We start from the raw sequence: 27,441 nt of genomic DNA, 5'->3' as shown, positions 1-27,441 counted from the left end.
GCAGACGCTGGATGTGCTGCGCTATGCTAATCTTTCCGGCGGCGTAATCATGTGGATTTTGGTCACGAAGCGGGGTCCCCCTCGCCTCCCTTCGCCTTCTCTCCCCTATCATTAGAGGCGAGTGTAACTCCTCCTCTGGCAAGGGTGAGTTCCCCGTTGGGCGGCACCGTGGCGCGCCGAGTTCGATAAGCTCTGCCAGACTCGTTTGACGAGCCCGCTCCCGAGTCCTATTGAGCGCCGGTCTCAGCGGCACCAACGACGCACTTGTCTTCCCGGAAGACGGCCCTATATATCGCCGCGGGCAACGAGATACTTAGCGCAGGGACGGCCGTGTTTGGCGGTGTTTACGTCAACCTACCGTCACTTGTTACCGCCGCTGGAGAGGCGTCTTCCTCAAATTAGACAAGCGGCGTGGTCAACAAGAAAAGCGACATAACGCTTAAGTGGACAATAAGAGCCTTCCTATTCACGGAGAGGGAGAGACGATAGGACTGAGGAAGGGCATGGAGGTTAACCAGTGAAGATTCTGGCTGGCTACCTAGCAGGAAGAATGGGTTGGTTGCTGCAACGGAAAGCGCAGTCTACACAGGAAAGAGGTTGAGACCAGATGCGACTCATTTAACAGGACATGCCCTCGTTTATTTGCACGCACAATTAACAGTCTATTACTGTAATAAACTGTGGGCCTTAGCTTCCCTTCTACGGTAACTGATAAGGCTAGATTCCCGGAGTAAGAAAACAGTTCGCTTTCGCCGAAATAACATGACGTCGATTCAAGCCCAACGTTCTGGTGTTCTCCCCATGTTCAAACACAAATACAGACCTCGCTATTGCTAATGCTAACGTATACCTATTCGCTTGTGATAGCAACTTTGAGTACGGTACCGTCGGCGGATTCTTTAACAGTACCGTGCGAATGGCGACTGACAGGCTGGTCAGCGCCTTCTAACAGCGCGAAGCGACGAGTTCAGCAAGATTAGCGCATGCGCACCAAGTTCACTGGAAGCCGTTATACCCTGTGAGAAGTCGGGGGGCGTGCATCGAGTTAATCGTGCCAGGGGCTGTGTCGTGCTGGTAGAAAGAGCCTATAGCAGCCGAAACTTGCGCTTCCAGTGAACTTGGTACGCATGTGTTACTTTTGCTGATCTTGTCGCTTCGCGCTGTTAGAAGGCGCTGACCGGCTGATCAGTTGACGCTCGTGCGGTACTGTTATAGAAGCAGTCAACTGTACAGTCGAGTGCAAAAGTTTAAGGACCAGAGTTGTCGCTAAATTCATATTTTTCTTATCAACCTAGGTATAAAGGCAGAAATCAAGTTTACTACCCACGTGCTACCCATGTACTACCCACGTAAAAACATGGCGCCTGACCAGCGCCATGCGACTGGACTCAAGACCGTTCTCCGAGTCAAAGATACTCGGACCATGGCCACACCCGTCACTGGCACGAAAAGCGATTCGTGCACTAGTACAATACTTGAAGTGCACCGGCTTAAGAGACCGTTTATAGTGTCCCTGTGCATCCTCCCAACGCACTCAGTGCTTACTTTCTCTTTTTTTTTTATATTTCTATTCCTCTCTCCGCCACCCCCGTGTAGGGTAGCAAACCGGGTACTCGTCTGGTCTCTCTCTCTCTCTCTTTCTCTCTCTCTCTCTGTCTGTCTCTCTCACGTTGCGCGGCTGTGCTAGAAGAACTTATTGTTACTGTTTTTTTTTTATATGCCGTGGTCTCTAGACTTTTGCACTCGACTGTGCAGCGCTTTTTTTTTGTATACGTCTATCTTTTTATAACCTCATCAGCCCACGTCCTGGGAAAAATGGTTCGCAGACGTAGGTATATGACTTCAGGGCCCGCATTCACAAAGTTACTGCGCTAGAACTGTTCGTAGGAACCCGACCAATAGTCCCATATTGGACATATTAGTGAATGCAGCCGGTCAACGGCAAGCTAATTGGAATTGGAATTGGAACTACAAGCCCGCGGAACAAGCCACAATTAACATTCTGCATGCTTTGCTTGACCCTGCGACGTTGGAAAGCACTAAGCATGAAAACGAAAATAAAAAAAAAATGGCTGTGGCTTAGGTAAGGTTAAGCCCAGGATGCGAAGCATACTAGCCTTTATTTTAGTTGTTGAACCACTGTTTAGCCCGGTGAACTGCTGTTGCTTGGCTATATTTGGTTCGGCTAGACGAAGAAACAACTCATGCATTACTTCTTCGCCTTCAAGAGTGGAACGCGACAGCGTTCCCGTCGACCCGCCAAGGGGTGTAAGACAATGGGCTACAGGGCAGCGACTACGCGCCCCGCATTGGACGCGGTGAGCGTCGAGCAAAGCAGCGTTCGGCGCGGCAACGAAATGTGCGCCTGAGCAAGAGACGCACGCCTTAGAAACAGCGCGTTTCTAAGGCAACACCGCATTCACTAGAGGCGCTTTTGTACCGCTTTGAAGCGTTGTACTCGTGGCTCAGTGGTAGCGTCTCCGTCCCACACTCCGGAGACCCTGGTTCGATTCCCACCCAGCCCGTCTTGCAAGAGTTGAGCCAAAGCCACTTCTCCTCTGTCGTGACGTCACGGTGTCACGTGATTTCATGGTCACCGCCGCGCCTGAGGAGCTGGGTTGAGCCCTCGTAATATGCTTCGCATAAAACGCAAAAGGGGTCGTGAACCACTGGCATTCTAACGTTATATATAACGTTAGAATTCAGCGTAACACGCATGGCTATAGCCATGGTAATTACGCTGAATTCTGGTGAGCTTAACAGAAGCGGAAAGAGAAGTAGAAATATAAAGGTGACAAGGAAAGAGAAAATACTTTTTTTCTTTTTGTTAAGATGAAATGAAAGGAGATGTTAATTGAGACTGAGCTCCTTTGGTTACCATCAATGGTAAATGAGAAAAATGTGGAAGAAAGGGTTAAAAGGCAATAGAGAAGATCGTTACAAAAGAGTAAAAAATTATTATAATCTTATTAGTATGCATACTATGCTGATAGAGCTTTCTCTTTTCAATTATGTTACGTTTTTCTGGTCTGATTTTGGAGTAATGCAAAGCAGACGTTAACGTCAAAACAGCAACTTTCCGTTGTTGTGTGTAACAGGGTTTAACGACCACAAATTTCTGCTTTTGGGCGCGTTAAATTTGAGAAAAGGAAAAGACTGATTTAACATCACTCACCGGCCAGAACAGACAGAATCGATACCTAATAAGGAGAAGGACTGTATTTTTTTTTCTTTTACCAAAAACAACAGCGGAGAAAAAAAAAAGGGGGGGGGGTAGGACGTGGGCGGGTTGGTACTTATCATCACAAAAACTCCGTCATGTCAGCGCCCTTGGAAGACACACGTGCAGTGGAAGCCGAAAATAAGAACGCGCTCGAAAAAAAAAAAAACATTACCAACAAGAATAAGGAGAAAGAAAGAAAGGAAGGAAGAAAGAAATAAGATATCCGCATATGCCGCTTATCGCACAAAGCACGCGCGTAACGAATACGATATCTTCAATCCGGAGCCCACGCGTACATTGTCTCTTCCCCGCTCCATTACACCAACGGCCGAGCGCGCTTTCGGAGGAGAGGACGGCTCAAAAATCGGGACCGCGGGCGACATCGTTCTCTCGCCCCGGTGTATCTGATACAAGCGCCTTCTCCACCAGACATCAGGGAAACCTGCGGCCCTCTCCCGCCGTCTGGGCAAACAAGAAAAGCGGCGGTTTCGCCGAAAAACACGCAGACAGACACGAGTGCCATCGCACTCTTTTAGAGGCCGTTTACGGAGTGGAAGGCGGACGCGAGCATTAGCCGCCCTCGAGAGCGTCCGCTAAGCGATGGGGGGCTCGAGTGAGTCAACGTAATGCGAAATTCTGAAATTCCAACATCGCGAAACAATGCCCGGGGGGGGGGGGGGGGGGGCACCCCGTGAGGAGATGCCTATTAAGAATACAGCCGCAGAGAAAGAGCAAATAAATAAAGGAGCGTCATCACGAGCGATGCCACGCGCCTGGCGTGATGTCACGGGCACAAGGCGTACTGCCTGGAGCTCCGGTCGCCTATTCTTTTCTGCCCGCTTGCACTGGCAAGACGACGTCTGACACGGAAAAGAAAAAGAAAGAAGAATGGGAGGAAGAAGTGCGCGAGGAACGATATTAAGGCAAACGGCGGTATTCTGGCGGCGCGTGCCCGGGCGTCTTTTGACGGCTGCTATTAGCGGGATCCTGGAGGCGAAGTATGGGGTCCTCCCTCCTGCGACGGTTTTGTCCATTGCCTCGGAGGTTATTCGGCACAGGGCGTGTATTCCAAGCAACACCCTTTAAATTAAGCTCTTACGAGTGTTCGTGCCCACCCGCGGGGTGAGATGGAACGAAAAAGAAGGTACATTTGACATGGTTGTCCCGCCGAAACCTGTCTACCCCCCCCCCCCCCCGCCGAAAGGCTGCAGCGCGCATTCTGCAAATGTAGCGCGTGGTTGCTCTCTGTGCTTGGTTTTCCTGCAATGGCGGTGTTTGGGCAAACTCGTTTTGCCGAGAAACTCTCGGTGCTGGGTCGATATCGGTGGGCAAATTAGCGGTCTTAGCGAGGCGCGCGTGCTGCGTGTATTTTATTAGGGACGATCGCCGGAAGGTGTCGTGGTGCAAAGCACTCGGACGGATACAGGCGTGATTGTGTGAACAAGTGTGACGATATAAAGTACCCACACACCCACAAAAGCACTCGCGTGTGCACTCGGGCAAAGGCCTGCAGAGAACGATAGTGTTCTTAAATTTTACTTCCTGATCCGTTTTTAGTAGTTTTGTTAATACATTATCATGTACCCCCAGTGATTTGTTCTGAATTTGTTAAATGTGGTGCATCTTTTTTTTTTCTTTGCACTTCACTGCATGTACGTTCTTGACCTGTTCACATTTTTTGCATTCCACAAGGGGTGATTTCGCGTTCTCACTAGAATCGAAGTTTTTATGATATTGTATAATGCTCTAATTTTGATAACAACCACTGTCGCGCTGCCATTGGCTGTCTGGAAGGGTAGAGGGATCCTGTCAAGCTTGTCGACTGACAGAGCTTTTTGTCCCTGTTCTCTGCATTCCTGATGTATGAAGTGCAGAAATAAATTGAATTGAATTGAAGAAAATAAAGCGTTGTCTTGCATTCTTCAATCCATGGCTGCAACTTAGATTTCTTATCATCCGTCGCTTTGAGTGCCCGATTCAGGAGACAACGGTAGCGCGGCGCCGTACGAGAGTCAATAACCAATTACAAATAAAATTGAAGACGAAAAATTCTGGCAGAACCTATCTCACGATACATGTCGACGTTAATGCGATCAGCCTTGAAGCCATGTAGCGACACACCGTATTGCCAACGCCGAAACGTATATGCCGCCAGGCTACTCCCTTGAGCTTCCCACTGCACACGCTGCGCCATCTAGCGACACCGCCGCGAAGTGACCGCATGTGGCGCGGCTTTAGATTTCGCCGAGTACTGGATAAATGTTGAAGGATCTCTTTTGGGTACGTGGTTGGTGTGCCACTCTACCCCCTCCTCCTGGTTACGTATCACCATATCCATCCATATACTTGTGGTTCTCGCTTCTGCCTCACTTATTTGATCGTAAGAAAGGTCCTCTGGTAGAAAATGACTAGCTTATACAAGGTCTCGCAAGCTACTAGGGTGACTGGGATTGGAAGGTTCCGCCATGCTGCATTCGTGATATTTCGTCCTGCCTATCATTCGCAATGACCCGAATTTGACAAACAACTGACACCAATGCGAGGCATTGCTGAGAGAGAGAAAGCAACGAGGAAAAGGTAAGAACGATAAGAGGATATCCCTAGAGTTTGGGGAAGGAAAGGAGGTTATGTGCAGGAAAGCAACTGTCTCTCAACGAGGAAGACTTATCCCCGCTGCACTGGGGTTTGCTACCCAACACTGGAGGTAAGATAAAGGGGGAAAGGGGAAAAAAGAAATATTGGATCACAAGCTTTAGACAAGCTGCATAATCATTTTATTTTGATAGCGCCGTTTGCTAAATATCTTCCATATGTATGAGTCCTTCTCGGACTGTTATAGGTGCTCGATATAGCATTTACTCGCTACGAATTGCAATCTGTTTAGTATTTTCTGAAAGGTCGAGCAGTGACATGCCATGACTAGCATTAGTCGTTCATGGTTTAACCACAGCGAAGGGCATAAGCTCCATTTCCACTTAGTGCGCCGACGGAGTTCTATGTGAAGAATTCGACAAGCTTCATAGATGTACATGGCTGCCGTCTAAGTCGACCGCCCAATCAAATTTCAAGAGCTTCGATTGCGCATTAAAATTTTGAGTGCTCGCGCATTCAGATGATCTTCTTTCCTGCATGTAACGGGATATGTCCGCATATCTTAACTAAAGGCTTCGTGGATTAAACAGCGTCGCTTTCGAAGGCCGACAACAAAGTATTTCTATTTGATTTCACAGCCACAGATACCTGAGCGCCGATATAAACATAGTAAGCGTTCTCAGGACAGCGACGTCGGTAATTTGTACGAGACAAGTTGAAAACAAAAAACAAAAATTCATGTGTACATATACTAGGTATGACGTAATTGTCCACTGCATATATTGACACTGAGACAATTTATTTTTCTAGATTAAAAAATATAAGAAACTGCGAAAAGTAGTCAGAGGGTGGATGGGGCATGAGGAGAAGGATTAAAAACAATAAGAAGGGAAAGGGTCGGACGGTTCACTAAATCACATGCAGCTGCGCCTCTGCATGTAATTTCTCTTCCCCGTTGCAGATAAATGGCATACGCGGACAATAATTAAACAACACGGAATTTCTATTTAAAAGTCCCTGAATGATTCGAATGTTCCCAAGCGTTGGCACAACAACGTCCTCTACACATTTTAACGGAAGTTGGTGTCTAACACCTATACACCAGAGTCCGAGGAACGCAGCGGATATATGAGAAGCGGCACGTTTCTGAAGTTTCAGATTGACTTTGACAAAACGTGGTTATTTAACGTGCACTCAAAGGTCGGTGCACGAGCGTTTTTGCATTCCTCTCACAACTGAATGGAGCCACCGCGCCCGGCTATTGCAGACCGTGGACATTGTGCAATTGATCGTCGCGCTCAGCAGCAGAATGCCATGCAGTCGTTGAGAAACCACGCAGTGGGTTCTTTCGCTTCTGAAACAGCTGTGTTTCAGCGCTGAACAGAACCATGGCAGGCTTTCGCGCGGGGAAACTGGAACATTAATTAATAACACGACCTAAACTAGCATTATATGCTATATACCTCTCCGCACCAACAGCGGCCGAGTGTGCCATTGCCCGCTGAAAGCAACTCCGTGCGCGCAGCTCGTAACTGCCAGCAAGTAGCCCATTCCGCCGGAAACCGTTTCAATCCAACAGACGCGAGCACTTTGTTGCTCGGCGCGAAACAAGCGCGCGCGCGGCCTAATGAAGCGACGGGCTTTCGCGTGCTTTGGCGCGAGCACAGGCGGCGAAGGCCCCTCGCAGAAACTTGGTTAAACGCGGCGCAGCGCCAACTGGGTCCCCCCTTCCAAGCGCGCGCTCGTACAACGCCCACATCAGCGCAGCAACGCGAGCAAAGCGTTGAGCGGGCGAGAGAGTGCACGCGCACAGACGCGCGGCCGGCCGGCCGGCGGCTTAATGCCTCCGGCGGGCCGAAACGTAATCTAGAGTTCACTAACCACGTCATCCTGAAGCGTCGTCCGAACACGCCATGCGCGGCTCATTTCGACTAATGCAGGCGATGTTTTTCCCGCGCTAATTGCTCGCAGATACGATTGTTGCCCTGCCGCTGGACAGACAAAGCGCGCGCACGCGCGGATCCTCTTCTCGCGGGTGATTTGTCTCGTGAGCGCGCGCGTGCGCGCACTGCCACGACTAATGCGGCGGGCGTTGATTTAGGGCCGCTGTCGGACCGGGCACGCCGTGAAAGTCGGCACGCGCCAAATGTGCTGCCACCTATCGTGGGGGCGCTCTGCAGCTGACAACGTGCCTGCTCTGCCTCTGCGCGGCGGCAGCGTCGAGGTTATACAGAATACCTGCGCTCGCGAGCTCCGAATAAACACCGGAGGGGCAGGAATGCCCGAGATGCACAGGCCAGGCTGCTGCCGGCAAAGCGATTAGCTGGCGTATACGGCGCATGCAACGTACACGCGCATGTAACGTCGTCCAAGACTAATGCATTCTCCATTGGATCTGCTCTTGTCGCTCCTTGTTATCCACGCAGCAGAATGCCATTTTTTTCGTTGGGTATCTAACACGCGGTGCACGGAAGTCCATTCGGATAGTCATAATTTTACTTTCTGAAAGTATCGCCTCAACGCGGTTTGCTGGGATTACTCCTAATAAATTCACCCTGGTTCAGAATGTTTAAACCTTCAAGACTTGATAGAGCATGAAATTTACTCTAAAAACTGGCACTTTTCAGCGTAAACGCACGGTATACTACGGCAACTAATGTGCGTGACTTTATCTGTTAATTTTGGCATTCTGTGGTTTGGAAGTCACCCCAGGTAATCTAACTAGAGAAGAATGCGGTAAAGTTAGGCCCCGCTCCACGACATACTGCGCGCCACCGACTGCCTCACAGAGAGTTGAGCCTTCTGGCAGGAAAACCCTCTGTAGCGTTCACGAGCATCATTGAGCCCTCTTTGCCAGCAACAACTTCCCGGTACTGGCTTGCTTGAGCACCGTATATTCCGACGGACAGCCGCCCACCTATATGCGTACCACTGCGAAGGTATGTTGAACGCGAAGAGACTGTGACTGCCCAATAAGTACGTGAGATCCTAGATGCCGGCGTGATTAGACCATCGTGTTCGTCTCTTGTCATGTTCGCGAAAAAAAAAACGGCACCTGTTGTTCTTGTTGCCGGCGTGATTAGACCATCGTGTTCTCCTCTTGTCATGTTCGCGAAAAAAGAAAACGGCACCTGTTGTTCTTGTTCGCAAGAAAAACGGCCCATTGCGGTTCTGTGTTGATTACACAAAGCAAGACAAGCAAACTACACCGAACTCCTATCCACTCCCCCGTATCGACGATGCCATTGATACAGTACGGAATGCAAGATTGCCTTCGTCGTTAGATACGGGTGCGGTATATTGGCAACTCAATCTCGCTGAAGAAGACAAATTTAAAACCGCATTCCGTACACCATCAAGGCTCTACGAGTTTTTTTTTTTTTTTTTTTTGTGGGGATAGATAAGCTGTGTGACGTTGTTATGATAAGCGAAACCTGGTATACGAATGACAGTCACATTTTAGAACTTCCGCACATGAAAACATTTTACCTTAATAGGTTAACAAGACGCGGGGGTGGTGTGTGCCTATTGATGTCTGACCTTATACCTTGCGATATACTTCCTAATTTTTCGCGTACAACGAGTGATTACGAAGTGCTATGTGTTCATTCAGAGAAAGACCTTTTTGCTGTATGCTACCGCCCTCCTGATGGTGTTCTTGCCCATTTTCTTGAATTTTTTGATGATCTGTTATCCTTTGCTAATGAAAACCGCCTAAACATAATTATTGGAGGAGATTTTAATGTAAACATTGGCGCGGATACAGTACGCCGGTCCGATTTTGAAAGGGTATTCATTTCAAATGGTTGTTTAAATACAATTCACTCCAGCACTAGAGTAACAGAAAATACGGAAACTACGCTTGATTTGTTTATAACGAATTACTCACCTCAGTGTATCGTAAGTGCTGTTTTGAGTAGTGCTATAAGTGACCATATGCCTATTTGCATGTTTGTCAAAACTAGAACAACTAGCACCTCGCACAGAGACACAAGCGGAACCTTCCAGAAAGTAACCGAGGATACCCTAACATCTTTTCAAACAGAGCTGAAGCAGATTAACTGGGATGACGTTTTACAGGAACATAATGCTGAATCAGCGTACAATATTTTTCTTAGCAGATTTGTTACCGTGTATAAAAAGCATTTTGTTTACAAAGTTAACAGGAGAAAAAAATGCCTCAGAAAGCCATGGTTAACGAATGCTCTTTGTAAAAGAATGAAGAAGCGTGACAAACTATATGCTAAATTCATAAAAACCCGAGAGCCTCTGGATTTAAAAACATTTAAAATGTTTCGTAACAAATTAAGCAAAGAGCTACGGAAAGCACGTGATGCTTATTTTCTGCAGATGTTTTCGTCTTGTATGAATGACTCAAAGAAACTATGGAATAGACTAAATGCTCTTATGAACAGAAATCAGAGGAGCGATCCAATTGAACAAATTAGTTTAAACGGTAGATTGCTGGTAAAGGAGGATTTGGCAAATGCTTTCAATGATTATTTTGTACACAGAGACGTTGGCCTCAATCATCCCATGCCGCACTATGTGCACATTACTCCGAACGCAAACACAATATTTTTTCAGCCACTCATGCCTTCGGATGTATGTTCTGCGTACCTAAGACTCAAGACATCTCGCAGCTGCGATGCCGATGGTCTTCAGATTCTACCTATAAAATTTGTTATATATGATATAGCCCCTATTTTGACACATATTTATAATTTGTGCATTTCCACAGGTGTATTTCCAGAAAATATGAAGGTTGCTAAGGTAGTAGTATTATTTAAAAAGGGTAATAAACTGGATATAAAAAATTATCGCCCGATCTCGATCCTCCCTGTTTTTTCAAAAGGTCTTGAAAAAATTATTCTAAGTCAGTTGTCTTCGTTCTGTGAAAAGTACAAGATAATTTCAAATGCTCAATACGGTTTCCGTAAAAACAGGTCGACTGAATTAGCTCTTGTCGATCAAAAGGAATTTATATTGCAGAACTTCGAACATAAGCTATTAACAATAGGCATATTTGTCGACTTTACACAGGCGTTTGATCATATTATTCACAACATTTTATTCTACAAACTAGAGAAATATGGGATTAGAGGCATTCCACTTCAATTATTAAAATCTTATCTTAATAACAGACGCCAGTTTGTTTCTGTAGGCCACAATACATCGGTAACCAAAGAAATACTTTGTGGCGTCCCACAGGGTAGCATTTTGGGCCCGTTGCTGTTTAACTTATATGCTAACGATATTACTTCCATCTACGAAAAGGCGAAATTTATAATTTACGCAGATGATACAAGTGTTTTCATCTCGTCCGGTTCTTGTACCAATTTAATTAGTATGGCAAATGACTTCTTGCGCAGCCTATCCTATTGGTCCACTGAGAACTGTCTAAAAGTAAATACGGCGAAAACAAAGGCCGTAATTTTTCATACCAAAGGCATGAGTCTTCTTCCTCCAGATCTAACATTAGCGTATAGATCCACTAATATAGAACTCACTCTTTCTGCAAAGGTGTTAGGGGTACACTTCACGAGCACCATGCAATGGGACGACCATGTAAGCTTTGTACTGCAAAAACTTAGCCGCATAACAGGGGTTTTAAATCGCTACAGATATACTTTACCCGTCTCGGTAAAATTATTAATTTATAATGCCTTATTCGTGTCTCACATACATTATGGGCATCTTGTATGGGGCACCACAACTGAATGTAACTTGAGTAAATTATTTCGTATGCAGAAGAAAATAATACGTGTCATCGCTAATGTACCGTTTGCCGCCCATACTGAAAACCTGTTCAAGAAATACAACATTGCGACAGCCCATAAAATCTATAACTGCAGACTATTACGCGAGTATTACTTTAATACCAAACGTAACAATACTTTACTTGTAGAACTTGCAAATCTATCCGTCAATTCATACCGTTATTCAACTCGTACACCTGAAGTCTGGAAGGTTCCGCGCTCTAGAACTAACTACGGTTGTCAAATGTTGTGTAACAACCTTCCAAGATTAATGAATTTATACGACAGAGCAGGCTTCAACTTACAGGATTTATCACTGTCAGAATTTGAAACCCTATTGCTTTCACTTCAGAGCACGTTTGTTAATGATTAATAATGTGTGTTATGTTCCTATTTTTTTTTGTCTGTTACCAAGTGTATATCATTTATTTATTACAATGCCGCAGTGTGTTTTGCATTGTTATTGTGGAAACATTTCACTGTTCTTTCATATATTATCTAATTACAATGTTTTATGGCCACAAGATAAATGTAATTTATATGGCGCTTGATGTGTAACCCCATGCAGCCATATTGTACCTAAGGGGGTGAGGTTACCTCAAGCCGCGTCTGTGCGGCTTTTTTCCCTCATCCACCTCCATTTACCACTCCTCTGTACTTGTGTGTGTGTAAATGGAAATCAATAAATCAAATCAAGTTCAACCGTATGCGATTCTGCTTACGGACAGCCCCCAGCAGGTTCCAGCGCGTTATGAACACCGTGCGATGCCCGCTTAAGGATCCCAGCTGCGTTGTGCACCTAGATGATATCCTAATTGTGGGCACAACAGAAGAAGAACATCTTCAGAACCTAGAAAGAATTCTTGAGAGGCTCTACAACGTCGCATTCCGACTAAACAGCGAGAAAGTCCAATTTGGATTTACAGCCATCTCGTATCTGGGTTACTCCATCTCTGAGGAAGATGTCCAGCCTCTCCCTGAAAGGATATCAACCATTACGAACTTCCCCACTCTGACATGCATTAAATAACTGCAGTCGTTTTTCGGCATCACGTCGCACCTGCTAAAGCTTGTTGCTGAGTTCGCGTGTATAGCTGCTCCCCTTACTGACCTGCTCAAGAAAGAAGCGCACTTTAAATCCGGGCAGTCCCAGAAATATGAGTTCCAGTCGCTCAAACATGAGCTGTCCGATTGCCCTGTACTGAGCCACTTCAATGAAGACTGGACCACAGAGGTGCACGTAGACGCTAGCCAGGTTGAACTTGGAGTAGTACTTACTCAGTGCGACCCAGATGATATTGAGCACGTTGTCGCCTATGTGCTAGCCGAAAACTTTCAACTGCTGAACGTCACTACCACCACGACGAGCTGGAATTCCTATAGCTGTTCTGTGGAGCGTTGACGACAATTTCATATACTATCTGCTTGGTCGCCAGTTCACGGTAGCAACAGATAATGCAGCAATTTCATGGATGTTCCCAAAACAAAACCTGAAGCATAAGTTTGCACGCTGAATATTACGCTTTCAAGAGCATGACTACCGCGTCCGACATCGCGCCGGTACTTTGAACCAAGTCGCAGACGCATTGTCGCGAAAATCCTAGTGGGGACGACTCATCTGGAATGAAGGGAGCGTGGATGTTCTTTTCACTGCAACACGTCACCGAGGCCCAACACCAAGACACTGATGTGGCGGCTATCATAGCTTCCATTGCGAACGCGCAAAACAGCAGCAAATTTGCCATGCGTGACGTCGTCAAAGGAAGAATAAGTGGCAAGATGAAGGACATCTTCTTGCCACTTATTAAGACACCTTGGACAAGGATAAAAGAAGAACAATTTTGCTGTCCACGTGGCACATCTCAAGAACAGGGTCCACCGACTAATCTTATGTGGTTGCGCACAGAAAGGCTATAGTGCACTGTGATATGGTACCCTTCTCGTACACTTTAGTGCGGCCGAGTGTAATGAAGGGGAAGCACAAGCTCGGTAACATGGGGCAAGGTGAAAGGGGAAATAGAAGCTAAGGAGAAAAGAAAACGGTTCGCATGGTGTGGCGTTCGGTGTCTTTCTTTTACAGTATATATATATATATATATATATATATATATATATATATATATATATATATATATATATATATATATATATATATATATATATATATATATATATGTTGTTGTGGCCTAATGACGACGAAGATAACTGGTAGGACAATTGAAAGAACGAAGTGGAGCTGCAGCTATAGATGTATGTGATGTGATGCTTATGAGGAAATTACAGTGTTGTTTTAACCTGGTGGCGATCTCGCCGTAACAATACCTATATGAAGAAAATATTTCCCCGGATGCGATGTATAATAGGTCGCAAAAAGTGCAGGCGCACGTAGAAAAACAGTAACACATCTTCGGTAAACGTTTTGAACAGCGCAAGAGCGTGAGAAGGATACGAGAAGGACAGAGCGCTCTGCATTTCCCATATTGTTCTCGCGCTCTTGCACTATTCAAAACTTCTCCTATGGCATACCAACAGGCCCAAATTACCACGATGGTGAACAAATATTTAATTCATTTAAACATTGAAACATTGCAGTCCCGGCTGCAAACGTCGAATTAAATGTGGGATTTTGTTTTTCAAAGTGCGGCCGCACTTATATCCAGAGTGGTGGCGCTAGCTAACACTCCCAGGGGTTAGTTCCAGTAGCAAAACATAAATATTCCGGAAAGTAGCTCTATTAATAAGATCATCGCACGCGTAATGCGAAGACGGGGGTTTGTATACCACCTGCGGCCAGTTGTGATTTGATCCACTTTCATTTCCGTTAATTTACCATTACTTGAATTCATTTAGTAAGTGCAAGTAATTTCCCCTAGTTTCTCCTTGGTGTGGTTGTTGGCTTCTTATGAAATGATTAATAAAAATCCGGCCCCCCTCTGTTCTCTTTCTTCTCGTTCACATATATATATATATATATATATATATATATATATATATATATATATATATATATATATATATATATATATATATATATATATATATAATGCCACGTAGGTGGACCGCAGCACGGTAATGTTGTTTGCCGTCGCTTGGAGATATTCTAATTATTTATTATTTTCATTCAGCTTAACTATATAATAGTCTTAATAAATTAATTAACTTCTCAAATATCATAATTATATGAAAAGCGGCAATGAGAAAATTGTAGAGTGACACGAAAAACTCCCGCGATGCAGCTTTCTGTTGCTCAATACGTGCTGCATAAAAGTGTTTTTCCTAGCGTGAAAGAAGCCCGCGAATACCCGCAAAGTGTCTCGAGCGGCCCGTCGCGCGGCAGGACCAGGTGCCACAGAATTATTTGAATAGTTCCTTAAATAAATATTTTCGCCCTTCAACCGGAACTTATGAGGGAGGTTCCGAAAGTAAGTTTCGTCATTTTTTTTAACGAGAAGACAGTGCACCAGGTGAACCAAACAATCGCCATAGCAATCCACGCTCGCTGCTGGTTCAACGACGGAAAGAGCGACAGCGGAGGAGGAGTGGCGCACGCGCACAGCGCCGAAGGAGAGGGAGTAGCAGCAGACCGGCGGGTGCCCGAAGATTTATTCGAGTACAGATCACGACGGCAGACGGACGCGCGCTGACAACGTGGTCGCCAATGGAAGTGCGTGCCGTTATCCGATAGGAATGGGCACATGGGACTAGTGTGTCCGTCATCCATGAACGCCTACATACCGTGCATGGCGAAGAGGTCATGTCTCAGTTCTTCCATCGCAAAGCACCGAGTTTTACCAGAGTGGTTTCTTCAAACTGATTGCACGCTACGACAAATGTCTCAATGTCGGTCGTGACTATGTGGAAAAGTAGTGCGAGATGTATGGTTCATGATGCCATGGTTTATTTCTTTTTCTTTTTTGTCAATAAAGTTTCCGCGTAGAAATAAATGACGAAACTTACTTTCGCAACGTCCCTCGTATTGAACCATGCCTTGTTTCCAGACCATAATATTTTGAAACAGCTATAGGTATAACAATATCCGGGCAGTCACGAGGTTCGCTTCGTGCGTGTGGGCATCAGAGGTAACTCGCACATGTGAACATAGGTCAGGTATAAAAGATGCCTAAGCACGTGGCGACGGAAACAACTTCAAAGGTTTGGGGCGCTCTCGCATTCAGCGACACATTGCAGGGGATGTCGAAACGCTGTTCCGTGCAACTGCAGTGTTGCGTCGGCACGGAGATGTCACGTCGCTGTAAAGAAAAAGAAGCTGTAAATCCGTGCACTATACTCTTGTGGACCATGACCTCATTATTTCCTTGTAGGTAATGCTGTATAACTTGTGCGACAAACTTTTTATCCCACTGTAACGTCGTGATGACTTTCCCATGTCAGTGGCACTTTGTGTGTTTTGGCTTAATGTTCCTTTTTTCGTCCGAATTTAATGACATGATACTTTTCTGCGTTAGCGACTTCTTTATGTACTTTGCTGTGAATTGAACCATTTGATTATGGGTAGAGACAACTCATGATTTTAATAGGTATAATCCCCTATGCATTATTCACGATACGCGTATAATTGCAACTTTTTATCTCAAGATCTTCGTATGAGGTGTGCGCGTTTATTTAAATCAGAATGTTCATTGTTTCTTCGTTTAGTGTACTGTTTGTACGTGTGTTTGTGTTTGTTTGTTTGTTTTTAGCTGTGATTTTCGGATAGCGGGCTCTTCAGTAGCCAACCTTACCATATTCTTGAGGTTAGTCAACAACAACAACAAACTGGTTGTGGTACAAGATAACTAGTCAGATGGTGAACGTACAGGGGCAGTCACGCAGTAAACAAGCAAAGAAATCTCGCAAACACTCAAGTGATCCCTTGGTTGAAGCACACTCGAGGCGCTTGTTGGTCGACGTGGTTGCCGCCAGAGCTGCACTTCCGTTTTTTCGTTGAGTAACTGAACAAGAGGCGAAAAAGACCAAGGGTGAGCTAGTACATAATCCATTGAGTCATATTTCTCACTTTTTTTTATTGTGGCCTCTACAGTTGTCCACACATCAGGGCCCGATTTCACAAAGCTTTTTGTTCGTAAGGGTTCTTTGTCATTGGCCGGCCACCTTGGCTAAAAGGTTTTAGCGTAAAAGGTTGTTTTTCTTTTTTTTCTTCTTTCTTTTTTGAGCACAGGCCGAAGTTCCCGTGACAGAAATTCTGTTCTTGCTTTCTCTTGCATGCTAAGCTGATAACCCATAAATAGGAAATTTCAGAGACAGTGGGTACAATGTTAGCTGATGAAATGTGTCCTATGTACTAAAAAGTAAGTATTCTAGAGATTTTAAGGGCAACCAACGCCTCTTTCAGAGGACAGGCTAAACCGGCAGACGCATGCGAAACGCACCCGGAGTATTTTCTACGTGCCGTTGCCCGGCACGGGAATGTTTGCTTCAAAATTCTTGATAAGTAGTTTTAAAGCCGGAAGTAATTTATTGTTATATCCACCTTACTCAGTAAATACACAGAACGCATGAATGTCGGTGGGACTTACGGCGCGGTCACCACGTAGCGCGAAAAAGGCGCGCAGGTATCAGTAGACGCCGTGGCACTGCTAAAATATACAGGAAATACGCTCTGCGTGTTTGCCGCTTCAGGTCATCTATAGCGGACGCAAGTCCACTTGCACTGGACTTTATTAAAAGTCTTTAATGCAGTCTTAGCCCCGTCATCTCAGTCCTGCATGCTTTAGGAAGTTCGTAATACCGCGAGTAACACGTAGGCAGGGTGCGGATGGCGAACAATGCACATCGTTCCACAGCGTATACTGAAGAAGGGCTCACGGAAGAAAACCAGAGAGTAAGTGGCGAAGAATGCGCCGCGTTAAGGGCAGCACGCCAGCGCTACCATTCAGCTTCGCCCAGAACTCGTTTCTGGCCTGTCAACAGTGCGTAGACGCGTGCTACAAAGGTCAAGAAGGTCACAAAGCAGCACGAGCTCGTTTGTTCTCTCAGTGTCCTACAAGCCACCCGCTCCCAAACACGACGACCATCGCGTCTTCGCTTCTCAACGAGCAGCGTGACGTCTATGTACGGTATCGTATAGGAGCGCAACATTAGGAAAGGACAGCCAGTGAGAATGATCCCGTGGCTGTAGCCGTCGTGGAGAATGACGTTTCCAAGCAGATAAACATCCCTGACGGGCTCGAAACGAGCTTCACGGCAGTCGGTCGCGTCGAAATGGTACGAGTTTCCAGATCGTGAGCACTTGAGACGAGGTGAGCGCATAACTTGATGGAAGCCTTAACCGGACCCGGATTTCGTTTTCTGTGCGATTGTAATCGCGCTCTGGCAATGCCAATCGTTACGGCGTCACGACCCGGACAACGATGGTGGCGACTCGGACAGATGGACCGATAACTTAATGTGTTCCATGCCGAGTGGGGTCAAGCAGCCTTTGTAACCGGTCTGGTCGAGCCCGGGGGAGTGCTAGTGCGTGCGTGTGTACGAGCCCGCGCGCGTGCCCGTGTGTGCATACAATGCATCGGCTGTGCGCCGAGAGACGTTGTAAGGAGACGCTTCGCTCTCCGCCCACAGAGTGATGTGCTCGAACGTTTGTGCTGGCTGGCTTGCCTCCTCGCTACACAACCTCGTCAAAGGAGGAACGATTTGTTTCCAGCCATTCCCGCTTGCCTTCGGCGAGAACGTGACTACGTAGCAGCGGATATCGCCGACTTGCGCGGCGTTACACGCTCGACGTAGGCATGCCATTCGCAGCGCAGTCGACGAGAAACCTGGGCCACTATAGTCTTTAAATCCCGCGGAAAAGCGCGAGTGAAATGTCGTTCTGCTGCTGAGCGCGCTAAAGACAAATACGGTGGCGGAAAGGTTTCTTTCTCTCTCTCTCGGTCTGACCACGTGCGCTGTACAGCGCCAGTTCTGCTTCCCGCTAAGCGCCCGGTGTGCAAGGGAAAGAGTAACTGCCGATGTCGAAAGAAACACATTTCACTAGCACCTCGCCTTCGCGCCTCTCGCACGCAAACTTACACACGTCGGTGAGCACCAAAATAGCCTATAGTATACGTAGTGCATGCCGCCAAGACGCGCCCACGCGTCTGCTGCGGCCAGCTTTATGACCGCAGCGGTTGAGGCGCTAGTTTGACAAGCAGCGTGTACCGGCAGTCGTGTGTGTGCGCGTACACGAGCCGGCTCAAAGAACCGACAGCGGATATCAAGGCGTGACCGCTGGCTGTTCAGCATCTCCGTCACCACGCGGCAGACTCAGCACCCTGAAGCCCTGCGATTTTGAGGCCTCGCGGGCGGTGATTTATGCTTCGGCTCGGTAAGAAACGACGGGCCATGCCTGTTCGCGGCCGACGCCAAACACCGAGAGTAGAGGCTATAGCAGTGCGCGGGAAGCACAGCAGCGGCGCGCGGGCGCGCGCACGTTTTCACAAACGACACACGAAAGGAATAGCAGGCTGCAAAAACGGCTGAAAGCAGGAGAGAACAGAAGGAGCTCTGAAGCATCCCTCCTCCCTCCCCTTTTCTACGATATCTACTATCGCGCGCATGAAAAGCGAAGGCATCTGGAGCAGAGTACCGCGGCATATACGTGCGGTGGCCTCACGCGTTTGTCCTTTATGGTTATCCAGGCAAAAAAAGAAAAAAGAAAAAAGCCAACGCCTGGTATCGTAACAGCGGCTGAAGAAAGCACTAAAACTCGACAGCGGAGAAAGCAGCAACACGCCTCAAAACTGGAACGTGAAAACAAACACCACTGGTGCTGGCCAGACAAAAACGTAGTAAAAAATGCTCAGCACCGCGTTTACACGAAACGTGAAGTTTTACGCTGGCGCGCGACGCCTGCGTGAGCGTATTCATGTATGTAGGCGCATGTGTTCCCGCGCCTCGGTGCAACTTCGAAGCCCGTGGCGCGAAGTTGTAAAGTACACTTTACGGGAGGTTTTTTGCACTCGCGTTTACACGGCCTGTTAAGTGTATCTCGCGGGAGCTGCCACGGAGTCTTTCCGGTAAACAGGCTGAATCATGAACGTGAGGCGGCCTGGCCAAGGAAGGCGACTGCGGCTAGCGAGAAGGAGTGCGGGGAGGGGGGCAGTGTGCGCGTGAAGAGAAGCTCGTCTTCCGCCCCGTTCGGTGCGGTGGTGGTTCGCCGCAGACACGATGATATATAGCCTTCCATCACGCCAGGCAACACCGTCCTCGACGCACCCCTCGCGAGGGCAACGCTGCCGGAACCCCCTCCCCCATTTTGCCCTTGCATCCCCGTCGTATCTGCACTGCTCTGATGACTTTACGACCTCCGACTGCGAGAGACAACCGCCTGCTCCTCTGATGTTCACCTCACCACAGCGCGCATCTGGGCACTGTGTTGTCGTGCGCTGGACTAAGATTGACAAATAACTGCCGTATGACAGTCAGCTCACCTCGCGCGCCGGGCGCCTGAGTTTTAAAGCACGTTGCTGTCACAGGCGACGTTGTGTTTGCTGATGCCAATCAACACGTCTCTTGTTTGCCTTCCGTTATGTTCCGCGTTATAAATAAGAAAAACTATCCCTTCAACGTCGGGTGGCGATGTTCTCCTCCGTACCACTGCCAATTAGGCCCAAACAATGAAACGTTCCTTTCCTTCGAGCGCTTCCTAACCTTACGTGAGGCCTCCTTACAGCGAAGGACCGATGGAGGAAGCAAGCATACTCTGAAAGCTCCCTTCACCCGTCCTCACGTAAGGAGCGGTTGCCGCCATGCCTGGGTTCGAGATTATCTCTTAAAAGCTTTAGGCGAACACCAGAACACCACTATTCAATAAAAAAGGTTGTATCGTCACACAATCTTTAAGTTGATGAGCTAATATAGAGAAGCGTGGACGCTTTTTTCTAGTTTTGTTTATTAAACCTAAAGAAGTAGCGTATTACGGTGCAAAACTTGATGTGATCCAGCAACGCTGGTACGCCGGCGTCGTGCAACGCCTAGCAACGCTTCCATGCCGCACGCGTGACTGAAACGAACGTGCCTGGCAAAACGTACCGTGCTCGCGCTTCTCCGAAGGTGGGCGACAGCACGCACGCGCAAGCAAACGTCACGTGGTTAAGCAGTGAGGCGAAGCGCTCGTTCAGGGCCAGGAGCAGCGTAAGGACGCATGAACGTAGCTTGGTCCAAACAATAAAACGTTCCTTTTAGGTGTGTGCGAATATTGAAATTTTCGATTACGAATCGAATACGAATAGGGCGAAGAACTCTCTTCGAATATCGAATCGAATATCGAATACATGTGTAGTATTAAAAAATTGCAAGAGAAGTAACAATAGCTTTATTACCCTTTTAAAAATAACATTGCATTTTACAAGGTTGCTTCAAATTAAAGAGGTATTCAATTATAGATAATGGACTCAGGTAATGCCCTCAGTCAGGTAAAACGCTTGTTACAGATTGTCGTGAAGGAAAATTAACTGCTCAATATGGCCAAAGTAACTGCCAAGTAACTATATGGCCAGGCTATATGGCCAGTAACTATATGGCCAAGTAACTGCCAATATGGCAAAGTAAACGCTCTCTATGCACTGTCACATTTCTACCGGTAGAAAAGACTCTTTCACTAGGAACTGAAGTGGCAGGGATCGCCAAGTACTTCCGGGCGAGTGCACTTAAAAGCGGGTACCTGAAGCGGCCAATGGACTGCCACCACTCACAAGGAATCATGCCCCTTTCCAGAAGAGGCTTTTGCGCGTAGTCTGTAACTTCCCCCTCAGGGGCAGATGCCAAATGTGTCTTCTCTTTGTTCATCACTAGATCGTCAAAAGCATTCCATACACTCGATGCCACCAGTGGACACGAAGTCGACGCTGGCACGGCGGTGTCCCCACGGTGTTCCACGACGGCTTCCTGGAGCTCCCTTGTCACAAGGTTTTTCAGCCAGATCATCTGAACAGATGCCTGATGAACTGTGGCCATAAAGCGCGGATCAAGAAACATGCCTAGGCTGGCCACTTCATCAAATTTCCACTCCGCACAAAGAGCCTTGATACATTTTGAATCAATGTTAGCAAACCCTGAGTTGCCTTTGCAACCTTCAAGGCAATGGGGCATTCCAAAAATAATTGGAATTATAAAGCTTGGTGAAAAAGAAACCGAAACTGATCATGTCTCAAATGCCTGAAGCAGATAGACTGAAACAGAGCATACAGATAATGGCAACTCAGGGTTGCAAAGGCAACCCTGAGTTGCCTTTGCAACCTTCAAGGCAATGGGGCATTCCAAAATAATTGGAATTATAAAGCTTGGTGAAACAGAAACCGAAACTGATCATGTCTCAAATGCCTGAAGCAGATAGACTGAAACAGAGCATACAGATAATAAGCGGATCATGCGAAGTTCTCAGTTAATAAACATGTTCTTAGGAGAATGCGGAGCAAGCATACAATTGATTAATTGCTCAATTATTCGCAGTCTATCCGAATATTCGCCGTTTCCACCGTTATTCGGCCGTCCTCGGATATTCCTGAATTTCCGAACATGCATTTCTCGAATCGAATACGCTTCGAATATGGAAAATATTCGATTCGTATTCCAAATTCCGAATATTCGCACACCCCTAGTTCCTTTCCTTCGAGCGCTTCCTAACCTTACGTGAGGCCTCCTTACAGCGAAGGACCGATGGAGGAAGCAAGCGTACTCTGAGAGCTCCCTTCACCCGTCCTCACCTAAGGAGCAGTTGCCGCGTGCCTGGGTTCGAGATTATCTCTTCAAATCTTTCCGCGAACACCATTATTCTATTAAAAAATGTTGTATCGTCGCACAATCTTTAAATTGAATAGCTAATATAGAGAAGCGTGGACGCTTTCTTCTAGTTTCGTTTACTAAAGTTAAAAAAAAGTTGCGCATTACAGTGCAAAACTTGATGTGCTCCAGCAACGCTGGCACGCCGGCGTCTTGCAACGCCTAGCAACGCCTAGCAATGCTTGCATGCCGCACGCGTGACTGAAACGAACATGCCTGGCAAGACGTACCGTGCTCGCGCTTCTCCGCAGGTGGGCGACAGTGCGCATGCGCAAGCGAATGCCACGTGGTTAAGCAGTGAGGTGAAGCGCTCGTTCAGGGCCAGGAGCGGCGTAAGGACGCATGAAGGTAGCTTTGGAGCTACCTTATGCTGAGGAAGCACCAAGGAAGCCTTCACCGAGGGCCCCTCAGTAAGGAAGCTTTCAGAGTGACATAAGGTAGCCTCACCCCAATGAAGGCTTCCTTAGTGAGGTAAGGAAGGTTTCATTGTTTGGCTTGTTATGCTGAGGAAGTACCAAGGAAGCACCAAGGAAGCCTTCACCGAGGGCGCCTCAGTAAGGAACCTTTCAGAGTGACATAAGGTAGCCTCACTGCAATGAAGGCTTCCTTACTGAGGTAAGGAAGATTTCATTGTCTGGCCCTTACTGTTTATACTCGTTACGACGCATGAGTCCCTAAAAAAGTCAGCTTGGTCCTCAATGGCGCAAACTGTATCTTTTTTTAATGAGCATGCAAACTCTGGCACGAACGTCATAAGATTGACTGATTGGTCGATTGACGGACTGATTGGTTGATTCCTCTTTGATTTACTCTACCCTGGCGGGGAGATATTCATAGGGAACCTTGTCCGCATCTCCTTACCGGCCATTCTTTACCTTCCGTTCTCATACACAAGCACAGCAAGAAAAAAAAAGAAAGAAAAGAGGGAAGAGCAGATTTCGGCACTTCCCAGAACTGCATACTTGCTGAGTCACTTTTAATCACCGCCTCATTTAATAAATGTTATACCGTTTAATTTTAGGTAAACCACAATTAGACGTTAGCAAATGAGTGACGAAAGTTTCGTTGTCCTTTTTAATTACAAACACTAGTGCTCTATATATACAGTTATCAACTGAGTATGGGCTACAAGCATAGGTGTGCATCCTTGCAGCGCTACCCGAGGACGAAAGAAGCGTTACGTCACCGCGACGCGACGCTCGATCGCTTGGCCGTGTGTCGAGACGAATTTGGAATCAACATCTCAACTGAACTTGAACTGCAATATTTCAAAGAAAATCAACGCCTCTCTCCCACTTCCGCAAGCAAGGAAGTGCAAAAGTTAATCCCTCGCCAACGGCATTCATTGTAACTATTCAATGTACATGTGACTAACTAAGCATTGTTTTAGCCTGGTAACTTCGTCTCAACGCTTTAAAACCGGAGGGAAGCCGACAACTTCTCCCGACGTATCTTCGATAATGGTCGTAAGCATGCTCCCGTAATACACGCAACTTAGTCTCTTTCTGTACACTCAACACGCCTGTAAATCTCTCGCAGTCTTTCCCTTCCCTCGAGTCCTTTCTCGTTCCAGCGCTGCGCAAGTGTTGTTGAACCGAAGATTTGAACCAGACACCTTCCGCGGAAGATTCTTTTTCGCCCACTGCGGGGAGGACCTGCTTTCTTTCTTCATCTTTGCGGAAAGTTCGACCTTGAAAACGCTCGTATATTACTCGCGCTCCTCTCCGCAGTCACGCACACGGAGCGCGTTTTACTTTCCGTTGCATTTCACCAGTAGCCACTCTGCGGCAGCGCTCTGGCAGAGATTGCTCGGTAGAGCATTATTTTTCAATGCGGCGCCGACGTTTGGCGGCAAGCCGAAGAGAGAACCAATCGTCGGCTTCACTCGGAGCTCGGCTTCCCCCCCACCCACGCCAGCGCTCAGCCGTCCGAAGAGCTGCGATGGAGCGGGCGCCCCCGGGGCTATCGATTTCTTCCGGTTTCTGTTCTCTAGTTTCTCGGGTCCGTCACTTGCGTTCGAACGCTTTCGACTCAGGAACCCACCATACAGCGAGGCACGCAAGTCAACTTACGCAACGACTCGATGCTGTATTATTGTTTACTTATAAGAATTTGAATTCATTTGATTTTGTTTATCGCAAGCTTGTACTTGTGTGCTTGAGTTTCCATTTAAACGATCGTGCTGCGGAGGCTCGCAAATTGTACGTACAGAAGTGTCGGCTATGACATTTTACGCCTGACTTGAGTTGTTTTTTGTAGCACACAAGGTTTAGAAGAAAAACATCCAGTCGCTTTCAAGCATTTGAGCATTGTTACACCAAAAACAACAGTATCGTACTCTAATGATGCCGTACGCAATGTACAAAACCAACTGCGTACACTTGAGTGCAATGTATACATACTTCTCCCTAACAAGCAATACTGTTTTAATAAATAAGCGCAGCGTAGACGGCATCTCTGAATTTCCAAGCCCGCTGAGAGAGAGAGAGAGAGAGAGAGAGGGGGGGGGAAAGACAGGAAGGTATAACCAGACGCACGTCCGCTTTGCTACCCTGCACTGGGGGAAGGGGTATAGGGACGAAGAGAGTGAGAGAGAGAGGAGATAGAGAGAGAGAGCACAGTTTCACGCACACTTGAAGGTTCGCACCGAGTCTACATACATTGCCGAGACCTGTCGACTTGAGGTCCACTGATAAACATTAAGCCATCACCATGATTACAGAACCTCTAGAAGGCCTGCAAAGATACAGGTCAGACCTGTTCACTGCTTGGTTGGTTAAGATTACCCTGCTTCGTTAGTCTAAATGAACTTCACCAAACGAGCATTACAAGACAAGCAACCCTGTGCTGGCCCGAATCTGAGCTTGATGCCATGCTGCTGCGTGTACGCTGTCTTTTGGAATCATGACACTGCACAAGCTTGATTTATTTTCCTTCGAAAGCTAAGGTATAAGTGCTGCTTAAAAGCCAACTTGGAGGGTGAAGCAGATCAAGCAGAGACAGAGAGAGATGAATAGGGACAGGCGTGAGGGTCAACCGAGGCCGTGCCCAGTTGGTTACCCTACACTTGGGGGAAGGAGGAAGATATGTCAGAAAAGGGAAAGTAAGAATAATAATAAAGAGGCAATCAGTGTGAACACACTGGCAGAGGAACGTTCCCTGACCGCCACGGCAATGCAGTTCACTCACCTTCAAAAAGCACAATAGGGCTTTTGTGGTCTTGTAAAGAGAGACAGCCTTGGCCAAGGTCCCAGGATTTTTTACCTCCAGGAGGGGTCTGTCATGTAAGTGGCTCAGAACACCTCGCAGAGCACATCGAGGAGCGTCAAACAATGGGCAGTGGCGTTGTTCTATTGTTTCGTGGCATGAATCCGCAAGAAATGCATGCGGTGCTGTTCGTCATTGCGATGAGGAATAAATAAGCATTCGGAAACGCGACATTCAACCACACGCGACACAATAACGTTTTCTCGCGACGGGAGAATATGGGTCGCAGGCCAAGGAACTTTTGTAGATGGCACAGTATGAAGGCAGAAGCATCTTGCCATCCCGTCGTGCTCCTTCTATTCATTATGCAAAAAAGAGGTGAGGCGTGCAGACAGGACACAAGAGAAGCGAAGTGGACAACACGAACGCTGACTACCAACTGAAGGCAGCACTGAGGCGAAACAGAAAGAAGACACAAAACTCATCTGCGCAAGCTCAAGAATGGTAACACCACGTGTCAGTCGGGTACACGTGCCGGTCTACGTGAGAGATAACTGCTAAGGCACCTAATCTCTTCCTTATGTAATGTAATCGAAGGCTTACTCACGCATGCATTTCCACCATTATAGATATGCTATGCCTTTAGCATAAGACGCGAATCTTCATTCTTATGCCTGTACAATATCGCGCATTCCTCTAACTCTGGCATGCAGTTGCAACCTTGGCAATGTAAGGAAAGATTAGAAGGCGATCCACCGGTTAACGACCTTTTATAATGAATCCTTACCAACTAGCTCAGCTTTCTGTCGTTCTAATCTCCTTCTTTTGTTGTTTGTTGTTGTGCGTATATCAGGTCGTGTATAATGCGGGCTCCCACAAAAATCAAGTTTGGAAAAAATCCGGTGAAACAAGTTGCAACTTTTTTTTCTAACATGCTCATATATCACTGAATCAATCAGCCAAAGAGTAAACGCAATTTAGCAATTCAAAACTGTAACACAGCGATTGATATTGCCTGGCCCTTCACCAGATGGATCCTTGCACATAGGCCCCGCGTCCGATTCAGAAGTACACTCTAAAAATTTCCACGCTCAATCTCACGCTAAACTGTAAGTTCAAGCGTGACGCGCATGTAAATGTGGCGCGGATGACGTTTCAAATAACACGTGACCAAAAATAAGCGTGACATTCCTTCATGTAAGCGTGAGGACAAGACTGCGTGCCATGGTTCGGTCTTGTGCTAGCGTATAAGCGAGCCACGCACGCACGCAAATAACACGCATCCCCCGGAGCGCTCTCGCGGTAGCTTTCCATCACGCATATAAAAATCCGAAAAGGGGATCCGTGACATATTACATGATCTGCGCCGAACATGTGAGAACAACGCTCTGCGCCTTCTCACTGCTCTGCGGAGAATACGAAACTATCCTTGGGGAGGGTGAAGGAGACCGTAGTGTCTTCAAGGCTGCGCTCGGCCATTTTTGGTGCATATTTTGCGTATATAGACTGCCACGATCGACGTTCGTTCGTTGCAGCACAGAGCCTCCTGTCCAATTGTCAGAGCTGGTGTGCATCGCCATGTTCACTTCTACAGACATTCATGGTGTACAACGCGGGTAATGCATGCATATATCGTGCACTGGCCGACTTTATCAGACTTTACGATAGAGAATCCACTACCGTCAGTTGGCTCCAGAGCAGCACTTCTATATGGATAATGGATATCTTGCGGCCCCTCACTTGCCAATCATGCATGATTGAAATATATAGGTAAGAACATAAGTTATGATTCGCTTTTAATAAATGGCGGCCAGCTGCCTATTTGCTCATATAATTTCCGGTATGTGCTTTTATGATGTGTTGTGCAAAACTTGGCGCAAT

This window comes from Dermacentor albipictus, chromosome 1 (assembly GCF_038994185.2).
Source record: "Dermacentor albipictus isolate Rhodes 1998 colony chromosome 1, USDA_Dalb.pri_finalv2, whole genome shotgun sequence".
Classification (NCBI taxonomy): Eukaryota; Metazoa; Arthropoda; class Arachnida; order Ixodida; family Ixodidae; genus Dermacentor; species Dermacentor albipictus.
Note: the sequence above shows the minus strand (reverse complement) of the source record.